The 11,703-nt window shown below is 36.0% G+C and overlaps 1 long non-coding RNA gene across 1 annotated transcript in view; it reads right to left on the bottom strand.

Moving 5' to 3' along the window:
• Window positions 1–5,967, bottom strand: part of LOC107184942 — a 14,386-nt gene extending 8,419 nt beyond the window's left edge. The window contains exon 1 of the long non-coding RNA XR_001515845.1: window positions 5,863–5,967. This is a non-coding gene — a long non-coding RNA (uncharacterized LOC107184942). The remainder of the gene's footprint in view (window positions 1–5,862) is intronic.
• Window positions 5,968–11,703: the final 5,736 nt, after the last annotated feature.

Below are 11,703 nucleotides of genomic sequence, written 5' to 3' on the forward strand. Positions count from 1 at the left end.
AGGTCTTCCTAATTATTTATATATATAAATATAATATATATATACAAATATAAAGATATTGATGCAAAATAAGTTTTGCAAGACTACAACAACATTGTAGGAAGTGTGTCATCTTAAGATTTATGCTGTGATAAGCTATACATATTCTTATATATGTTTTTGAACAACAAAAATTATATTCATTGACTGTCTCCCATGTCCAGTGAAACTGTTTAATATGTTGATATTTGGGGCAAAATGTTTATGATCCAAGTTTTTCTAGTTTTGGAAAAGGTTAACTTTAAAAATAGTTTTTTATACTGAGAAAAAAGTTAAATATTAGGCTTATATATCTGGTGACTTTCAGTAAAAGATTCTGACTGATATTTAGCAACAATATTAATTTACATCAAAATAATAGAATAAAATAATTACAAAGGCAAAAATTGTTTTAGTAGAACAAGCACCCATACTTCAATGTAGTGATTAATGCCCTTAAATATATTTACTATAGAATAAGCATGACTACAGTTTTATAATCCTGTGAATGCAACCACTAAATTCTACATAGGTAGACATTTTTTGGAATATAAATTATTCGGAATAGTCCCATAAATAGTAGTGAATACTTTTTTTATAAAGCATTAAAAAAACAACTAGAAAAACTTCTTTTTAGGTAGGGTAGGTATATGGAAATGACAACAAGGACATAAACTCTCCAAAAAAAACTTACCCTAAAAGAGTTATATTTTAAAAAAGAAAAAAAACACACACAACATAATAAATGGGTAGAATTAACCCGCCTTGGAAATAACACACCATAAACACACTGGTGACAAAATATTTGTAAATTCTACAATTTTTCCAAAAGTTACTCGAGTATAAGGAAGGAAATGTGTCAATAGTATAAATGTATAGCTATAGAAGGATCAGACATATCATGCTGTTTGAAATAACTAATCAAGGTAATTCTAGGTTATATTGTGGTAAATTAATCCCCAAATCTCAGCTTTAAAAAGTTAGATTTTTATCTCACTCACACAAAATGGGTTGTAAGTCTAACAGCTATCCAGGGCAATACTTGGGGATGCAACACTCACTCAATACTCAGGCAATGCTCATGTTGTGATTGTGCCAATTTCTCCTGTGTCCTCCACACTTGCTTCCAAAATGAAAGAGAAAGATGAAGGAGATACATTTATGCTTTTCTGACTTGGTCCTGAAGTGACAGCATTTTTGCTCACATTGCACTGAAATAAACAAGGAACATAGCTCCAAACTAATTGTAAAGGTTGCTAGGATGTTAATTAGCCCATGAATATTCAATGATTATTAACAGTCTCTATCACAGAGGCTGCTTATTATCTACACTAATAAAAGAGAAACATGTAAAATGGTTGTCACTCCACAACACCCACCAGCCAATCAGGATGAGTATGCAAATTAACCCAACAAAGATGGTGGGTTAATTTACCTACACAGGCATGTAGCAAAGACTGAAAGCTCCAGCTGGAGTGAAGACTGAAGATGACTGAAGACTGAAGAGGCTTGGCTGCTCCGCTGTGGCCAGAACAAAGGCCTGGGTCCGGGTGCTGGAGAACAACCGGTGCCAGCAGCCAGGGGAAGGAAGGCCTATTGTGTGAATCTTCATGCAACAGGCCTCCAGCATTATAATAATTGTTATTAAAATGTAGCTTTAAAAAACAACTGGTTCCTTAGTGTGAATTATCCCTTAGCTACTGGTCAACTCTGCATAAACTTGGGGGGAAAACTAAGATGTTCAAGTTTAAGAACTAGAATCTGGAGTTTCATAAAACTGACTTACTATATGAGACTTTTGGAATGTAAACTCATATGCCCAACAGTTCTCTTTCTGACTTGCTTATGAATTCAACAGTATAATAATATGCTATTTGGAAAATGGTGCTACAGAATCCTCAATATTTATGAATTATTCATATATTTACAAACTTTCTTTCTGAAAACAGTTTCATCCATCTGATTTTGACAACACAATTCTACCTAAAATTGGCATTATTTATTAGCAAATAATCAACTGGGAACCAAACTTGGTTCTCCTTACAGAAAAGTAAATAATTGGTTTCACATATTGTATTAGGGATACAGAAAATATTAAAGAATAATTTTGTGTGGCTTCAAAAGCCTATATTTATTACAGCTTGCTTATAAAAATGTCCATATTGTCCTTTGGCCTTCTTTCTATGCTTACTATAGAGGTGTATGATTTTCTATTAATGAATTTAAAGTCAATAGAAAGCATATGAAATATTCCCATCCATGTTAATGTGAATTATGTTTTTATAGTGACTATAAGCTGGTCTACTTACCATTTTTTGTTTTTAATATTTTTCCTGAAAGCAGACATTAAAGTTGATACCAGGCACCAGGCAACTGTGATAAGTGTTTACAATAAAAACAAATAATAAAAATTCTCTACATGTAAGTAGATAAAGAATGGCCTTGTCATTTATATGTAATTATATAAAATATGTATCTTCATATCCAGTCAGAGAATAACAATTTGAGTTCAATAAATACAACCTAGATCTTCCTTTTTGAATGCAACAATTTGTTTAAAAAAGCCTCTTCCATATCCAATAAAATTGTTGTCGTAGCTAATATTAAGTGTGTGCATACTAAGTGCCAGTCACTATACTAAAATGAGTATTAACTCACTTCACACATTAGTATCTTCACATTAGAGATGAAAAAAGTGGAGAGAGATAAAATAATAATCCTACTGCAATGCATATTCTTAATGTATGTGTATTTCTATCTGCATGAGTATTTCTCTTAAGCAATTCTAAGAAACTCCTCAGTGACAGCGAAGCTCATCTCTCGGACACTGTTTTTCAAACTTTGTTTTAAAATGTCTAAACCCATTTTTATGGCATGTACAATTAATTTATGTGGAAACTAGTGAATGATAGAGGAATACCTCTGGCAGAACTCAACTTTCTCTTACCTACTCTGGTGGATCCTGTTTCACTGTTTAGAGATGAATTTTTTGAAAAATCTACATTAATTCTAAGAAAGGACTTTAGTGAATTATCTCTAAAAAAAAGTAAAGAAGCAAGTTTTTCTGCTGAAGACAAATATAAAATTATAGTAATAGATAAAAATAAAATAGTGCATACACATTAACTACAGGTATTTCTTTAAGAAGCCACTCAACTTTAAAACAGCCAAATTAGTATGGCTTTAGAAGACCCTGTCACCAAGAAAATCTAGTTTCCCTTTATTTTTTCTCTAAATATTGCTACAAAAATTTACTTAATTTAAATATATCCACATTATAGCTTGTACTTTGAGTAATTTAGGATTAAAATAATTACAAAATAGCCTTAAGTATTCAAAAATTCCTTGAAGATATATCAATAAAATAAATTAAAGCTATTATCCCATAATAGGCTAGAAAGCAGTTTATAAAGCAGTTTTTGAGAAAAAAAAAGTGACTAATAGAGATTGTAAGCCCAGTATGAAACTATATAAAATCTGCCTTTTACAAAATCCATTCTCCTTTTGATTTCTTTGATATTTTTGACTTAAGGCACAAACTCCTGAATATGCTGGATAATTTACAGATGTGAAAATAAATAAAGTGTGTGTTGATCCACTCATCATATTATCACAGCCGAATCATAAATTTCAGTTAATATTTTGAAGTCTATCATTTTAATAATGTTTCACCTGTCCATGAATATCTTTCCCTCTTCCTTTCACTGTGTCCTAACCAAAACTGTATCCAAGATGTGTACACTTTTGATAATTATAAAAGCATTGCTAGAAAATATTAGATTGGTAACACTATAAATATATGATAAATATATCAAAGTAGCACTCAACAGTGCCCAGTAACACTGCTACACTTTTTGCTCAGTTTAATGCCCCAATCTTCACAGCAGTGATTCTCAAAATGTGGTTCATAGCCCAGCAATAACTGCATCAATTTTGAACTCATTGCAAATGCAAATTACTGGTTTCAATCAGATGTATTAAATCACAAATTCTATGCCTGGAATCCAGCAGTCTATGTTTTAATCCCATGTTTGCTTTCATTTTATCCCCTTTATTCACTCAGGAAATTTACAGTTTTGAATATCCTTCTTTCTCTTGAATAGTCCACGTTTCCCCCTTTACTACTGCTTTTGCACATTTTCTCTTTTCCTATATTAAAAAAGTAATAAATACCTTCTTATTACAAGCAAACTTTTATACTCACTGTATTTTTTCATCTCATTATTCAACCTGATAAAGTCTGTCTTCCATCTTCATCAAGCACTAAAATTGTTCTTGAATCTCACTCACAAGGCTCACATGAGTACCAGGGTAATTTTTAGTTTTCTAAACTATCCTGTCATTAGTTGTCTGTTCCTTCCTTCTGAAATCATCATCTTTTAAAATTTCTGGAGACTTTCAGACAACTAAAAGAAAACATAAAGGAACAATTGGACTGGGCAGTCCCAACATTAATGTGTGAGTTCTTTTAAAATCAGTGGTAATTGAGGCCATGATTGTTGTGAGATTGCCCAAAGAAGAAATATAGAACATAGAAGAGTATTAATTTGAAGGATAAATCTGTGACTCATCTGCATGTTTGTGGTAATTTTAGCTGTGTATGATTCCACAGAAATTAAACAATGAGATGGGAAAAAAGTCTAAGGAACCAAAAGTGAAAAAACTCTTAAATTGAGTGGTAGGGTAGAAGAAAATGAGCCTGTACTTTAATTTGGTGGGCTCTTTGTCCTAAATTCAGCTGCTCAATTTGGAACCTAGGCACTTCAAAATCAAAAAGCAAAATTTATAATTCATCCTTCCAAATTTAGCTCTTTTCTAGTTTTATTCCTCTATCTTAGAGAATGGCACTATTCATTCCCTTCCAGAAGCTATACATGTAGGTGTTATTAATTTAACTGGCTCCCTAGAAATGATTAATTACTAACATCTGGGCTATATGCCAGGTATATTCCTCAAATCTATCCCTTCTCCATATCTGCTGTCATCAATTTGATGCAAACTACTGCTATCACTTATGTGGATAACAGACAAAGCATTCAGTCTCGTTTCCTTGTAAGGACTCTCCAATTATTTCTCCAGAATGCAACAGGTCAACATCTTTTAAGAACATAACTTACCATATTATCTATCTCATGGCCACTAGATTGGGAAGATATACAAAGAAATCCTTAAGAAGGGTTCTCTACAGCTAAGAAAGATACTGAAGCAGAGAAGATCTCTCTATGTGACTATGCTCTCTCTTTAACTGCTTTATATGTTATATAAAGGAATTCTGTACATGTGGATCCTATATTCTCTTTCTCTCTCTCTCTTATAGTGCCATTATAATCATATTCTTTAATTTCATTTCTATTATATTTTTCTAAGTATCTGATTTATCTTTTAAAAAACAAGTCTCCCAAAACTTCCGCTTATGACATTGATTTTTGAAGACATGCTCTTAATTCTTGAACTGAATTTTTTTATGCAATAAATTTGTTCTTGTTAAAGCAAATTTGAATTGGGATTTTCTGTTACTTAGAACCAAGAGCATTCCAATATCTTATCTTTATTTAAATGTATTTTTATTGATTGAGAGAGAGAAACGTCGATGGCAGAGAACATCGATTGGCTGCCTCCTGCGCAACCCCACCAGGAATCAGGGATCAAGCTGGAAACCCAGGCACATGCTCTGGCCAGGAATCAAACCACTTGGTTCATAGGTCCACACTCAACCACTGAGCAACACCAGTGGGGTCAAATATCTTCTATTAACAACAAAACCTTAATTGTGTGTCCTGGTTTCCTTTCTCCCAAATGGTATTATTATTGAACTAGAGGCCCGGTGCACAAAAATTTGTGCACTCGGAGCAAAGCTCCTCCCATGTGAAAGCACCCTGACCACAAGAGGGTAGCTCCTGCATTGAACGTCTGCCCCCTGGTTGTCAGTGTGTGTCATAGTGACCAGTCATTCCCAGTCTTTCTGCTGTTAGGGTCAGTTTGCATATTATCCTTTTACTATATAGGATAGAGGCCTGGTGTATGGGTGGGGGCCGGCTGGTTTGCCCTGTAGGGTGATCTGGATCACAATGGGGATCCTGCTTGGGTGCCTGGCCAGCCTGGATGAGGGGATGATGGCTGTTGGCAGCTGGTCACATCCCCTTGAGGGTGGGGGTCCCCACTGCGGTGCCTGGCCAGTCTGGGTGAGGGGCTGAGGGTCATTTTCAGGCTGGTGGGTGAATGAAGCTCCCAACCTCTCCTTTTTTTTTCCCTTTTTCTTTTTTTATTTTGGGATTTATTTACCTTTTATGGCTGTCACTGGAACTGAGAGCCAGCTTTAGCTCTGAGGCTCAGCTCCAGCTCTGAGACCTCGGCTGCTGAAAGCAGGTATCTGGCCTTTGTTTAGCTTCTATAATTGAAACACTGTTGCAATTCCATCTCTGAGGCCCGGTTGCCTGAAAGCAGGTTTCTGGGGATTGTTTAGCTTCTATAATTGCAACATAGTTGCTTAGAGTGCAGCTCAGAGCTGGGTGGTGGCAGGCGGGGAACCTTGGCTTCCTCCATCCCTGGAGCAAGCAAGCCTTCTGTTCGCTTCAGATGCCTGGCTGCCGGCCGCCATCTTTGTTGGCAGTTAATTTGCATATCGCCCTGATTAGCCAATGGGAAGCATGTCAGAGGTATGGTTAATTACCATGTTTGTCTATTATTAGATAGGGTCTGCCCAGGGTTTCTCACTGGTCTTTGTTTGAATATTTTTTGATATTTTGCAGATTGACCTTGGCCTAGAATATGCATATCTTTTCTTTTGATATAGTTTACGATTCTCACTTATTTTTAAAGATGTGTTTCAGATATCTCCTTATACTTATGTGATGCTTCACCCAATTCTCAGACAGATTTCACTCCTTTTATTGTGATTCAGCAGCAAATATTCTACATTTCTTTACTCACAGTCAATGTTTTCTGTTTTTATTTCTAGGATATTTATTTTAATCTGTCTCCACAATGTCAGAATCTAGCACTCTGAGGTATATCAGATATTCTATCAATATCTGTAAAATGATCAACTACAAAGAAGCTACTTTTAAAATATTAAATATCTACTAAGACTATAATGGGTAACAATTACATTAAATATATGTTTGTTTTAACTCAACAAACTGACTGTTCCAAAATAATAGTGATGGCTTTAAAAATGTGGCTTTAAAAATAATGTCTCCACAAAACTGGAAAACACTCCTAATAAAAAGGCATGCTTTCCCAATCGCTGACTTTTTGAAAGAGGACAAGAACTGCTATTTGAGAATAGGGCTATAAAGGAACAAGTTAATGTTCCAATGAAAATTCCTAGGAGGCTGATACAGTCCATTAAAATGAGGGTTTTTTGGTCACTTCACTGAATTACTTCAGAGAAAACCTCAGGTCTTCAGGAATTCTTCCTGAAAACTAGAAAATTTAAAAGATCACACAGTACTATTTAAGAATTACTTCAATCATTTTTCTATAAACCTAATCACCACTTATAGTACATGTAAGAGGTTGTTGATATCCACACACACATTCTCTTTATCTAAAAACTAGAGACCTGGTGCACGAATTCGTGCAGGGGTGGGGTCCCTCTGGATGGCCTGCAGGAATCAGGCCAAAACCTGCAGTCCAATGATGCCTGCAGCTCCTACCTGCTGCTCCTGCTCATCCTGGCCCCACTGTGCCTGCCACGGGCTCATGCCTAATCAGTTCCAATCAGGAGAGGCTCACGCTGCTGCAGCAGCCCTGGTCAGCCATGAGCCCTGCATCTGGCGCCCTCCCAAGGGGAATGGCCTGTGGGATCGGGCTGAAACTAGCTCTCCAAAGTCCCCCAAAGGGGTCTCAGATTGTGAAAGGACACAGGCCAGGCTGAGGGACCTCACAGGTGCAGGGTAAGGCCAGAGAGGGACCGCAGGATGGCTCCAGGGCGTGACTGGCCCATCTTGCTCAGTCCCAATCAGCTGGACCCTCGCAGCAAGCTAACCTACCAGTTGCTATGATGTGCACTGACTGCCAGGAGGCAGACAGTCAATCAGTCAACCAGTCGCTATGACATGTACTGATCACCAGGGAGCAGATGCTCCCCAGGAGATCAGGCCTAAGCTGGCAGTCAAACATCCCTCTGGCAGCCCAAACATCCTCGGGAGTATCCACCTGTCTGTTGGTTGAAACAGGATTCCAGGAACTTCTCTATAAGAGCTGGCTCAGAAGGCAGAAACACAGTGCAGGAAAGCAGTTCAGTGCAGGAGAAAGGCAGCTTAGTGCAGGCTTCTCCATGAAGTATCATTTGTGTGAGATGCCCCTGTTTAGAAATGGTTGGTAGGCTGTGTTTTTTATTTTGATTTGTTTTTAATTTAAACCCAGTTAAGTCACCAGGAGCCCTTCTTCTTAGGTCCATATGTTTAAAGTTATAAATACCTAAGCAACATTTTTTTTTCTTCAATCAACATGGCTTCCAACACAAATTTGACTACAGTAAATGATACAATAATTTTATTATTCCAGGTAGAAGTTGAGATGATTCACTGTTGTTGTTTTTTCCAATTAATTGTCATGCAAGTGATGATACATCTCTGGTATCAAGTTAATTATGTACTTCTTTTCAATTTAATTTCCAAGTGTATGAATACTATTTAATGGGTTGTTTGTTTTGTTCTATCACTTTATTTCCCTCCTTTCTCCCTTATATAATAATCTGCTCTGTTACATGTTAATATAGGGCAAGTTTATAGCGCATATACTTATGCATGCAATGCTATGTGGTGATTATATTACATATGTATGTCATGTATATATAGTGCATATATACATTATATACCCAAATAACATATATACATGCAATAATTATAGTTTACCAACTACAATTATCTTCCTAAAAACAATGTACAATCCTTAAGGACAGAATCTGTGGATTTTATTGTTTACACATATACACTGGATATCACACATCTCAGTGCTAATGCATCATAGATATCTGTTTAATCTGAACAAGGGATTATTCTACCAGAGTTTCTTATTATGATATTGAACAAAAAAAAATCAACTACAGCTTTACACATAGCTCATGTCTACCCTAATTATGCTTTATTTTATCTTTTCATAATTATAAAGGGAATTAAAGATGCCCTTTTATTATAAGAATTTTTATTGTTTTGCTTCCAGCAGAAAATCAAATTAAATGACTAGATCAACTTAAAATTCTATGTACAAAATACAGACATATTGAATAATCTGACTAGGGAAAATTTTTTTAACCAACATAATTTTTATAGCAACAATAATTTAGAAATTTGTAGAATACCTGAAAGATCTTGATTTAAATATCTATGAGCAATATCAGAACAACGTATAGATAAATACAGATGATATATAGATATAGATATAGATACATAGATATATAGCTATAGATGTATATATACATATAGATTTACATAGGAATAAGTATAGGTATAGGTAGATCTCCATACACTAGTTGGCTACCCATCTTGTTCATTCCTATCAAAACAGTGATTAATATGGCACTGAAAAATATCCTTCTAGCCTAGGCATTTTTAGTACTTATTTCCTGTGGTAGATATGACCACCTTGATTTTGGTAGTTAAGCATTGTAACTTAGGTCTCTGCTATGCTGGGAACTAATGATTACATTAAAATCAAGAAAGCCATACCTAGCTAGCAAACCAAGTGGCCATATTTCTCCTGAAGAGGAGAGCAATCAGAGGTCTATTCAAGGATGCAGGTACTGCTCTTGTTTGTGAATTTTGAATGCCTCGGTGAAGGTACTTCTTCTCTCCCTTCATATAGAACGTAGTGGGTATGCGGTCATACATCATGACTACATTTTTATTATATGCTGAGGCCTTTAGATTCCTTCCTTCATAGCTTACCAGTAAGCTCTAGAACCTAAGCTCATTAAGTACAGGCCACACTGACTCCAAGTTTCAGTCGACCAAATAATAAACCACTTGGCTCACCTCCGGGACACAAGGTAATGCATTAAGTTCAGAATCGCTAGTAAGTTCACTAACATAAATGGTATCTGTTTCCTCCTTTGTTCATCTAATTTATTCTCCATGCTTCTGTAGGTAAACTAGCTAAGTCTTAAAATTCTTTTGGTGTTTAGGTGTTTTCTCCTGGGTCATGGTGTGTTTTTTTCCTGTTTGGGACATTATGAGATTTGACACAAGTTATGGATCTAATGGTAAAAAGGAGTGACTGTGATATGTCTTGAGAAGAACTTGCATCATCCCTTCTTAAGGACAAAAGATTTGCAAGCAAAGGAAGTCCAGTCTCCTCACACAGAGAAGGGCAATCTACTTCTACTGACAAGTGCAGCTCAGAATGACATAGGTGATAAAGACTGTTCATTTCATCTAGGACGACCAGATGTTCCCATTACAAATTTTAGTCTTTACCAATCTATAACTTCAACATAGAAAACTGGTGATACTGAATTCTCTAACATTTCAACTCAGCATGTCACACAATCATATTTTTTGCCTTTGATTGCTGTCTTTACTTTTTGTCTTTGATTTTTCAGCAATATCAAACCTGTAGCCTCTCAAAGAAGTGCTCTGTTTTCATATTGTGACTTGAGCTGTGAGTTAAGGGGCTTGAGCTTGTTATTTGTTTTCTATAAGTTCTGCAGTATACACACAGAAGAACCTACTTCACACCATAGTTCTCAGAGGTTCATGTAGTTGTCACTATTGCCACAGGAGTCAAGTGAACAGACACTGGACTCCAAGGCCCTTGTGTTAACTGGCACTTCACCACAACCAAACACTAATAATAGCTTGATTAAGTGTAATGCCACAGAATGTCCTGGATTATTAGTATCCCATTTCTAATTAGCAAGGAACTCAGCAATGTATCAAAACCCAAAACACAATAAAAGCAATTCAAAAATCCCATCTCTGTGGGACCATTATTATTACCAATTTTGTATCAGAGTCCTATGGAGAGTCCTGTGGACATCTGAATAGGGAGAGTTTATAATAAAGATGTATAAACTGCTAACCCAGATTAAGTTTTAGGGGTGTAAATGGAATTCTAAAAAAATAAAAATAAAAATAAATCAGCTATAGGCAACAGCACTACCAATATGGCTGAAGCTGAATACTCCAAGGAAGGAAAATTTTTAAAGAAATTCCGTAATACATGACTTAGATTCAGATCCCACCAGAGGTGGTACGGCTATAGTCACTGTATGTCATAAAAGTCTGCTGTAGTTGTGCAGGCAGAAGTAAGCAAGCAGGAAATTGCCTACTTAGGTGTCAATGAAACTCTCCAGGAATTGCCCACAGGCTTGCCGCTGAGCTAATGAAAAGGTGGTTGTACTGCTCACATAATTTATTGGGAAGCTACCGTGCTCATGCAATGACACTCGCTGCAGGCTAGCACCACCGGATGTTCAATATGCTGCGCAACCATTCTGTCAGCTGACAAAAGAGAAATGTTTATAGGTTGTAGCTCCCATACAAAAGCAAGGCAATAAAGAGTAAATTTGGAGCTGATAGGCAATATATTGGTAAGTGGCACAAACCTAAGCAGACCCAAAGTTGGATCCTATGTTAGAATCAACTAACAGAAACTTTAAAATAACCATGATAAATACCTTAAAGACAATAGTGAAAAACTTAGGAACTATGTATATACTGGTGGAGAATTACAGAATAT

This window comes from Myotis davidii, unplaced genomic scaffold (genome assembly GCF_000327345.1).
Source record: "Myotis davidii unplaced genomic scaffold, ASM32734v1 scaffold44, whole genome shotgun sequence".
Classification (NCBI taxonomy): Eukaryota; Metazoa; Chordata; class Mammalia; order Chiroptera; family Vespertilionidae; genus Myotis; species Myotis davidii.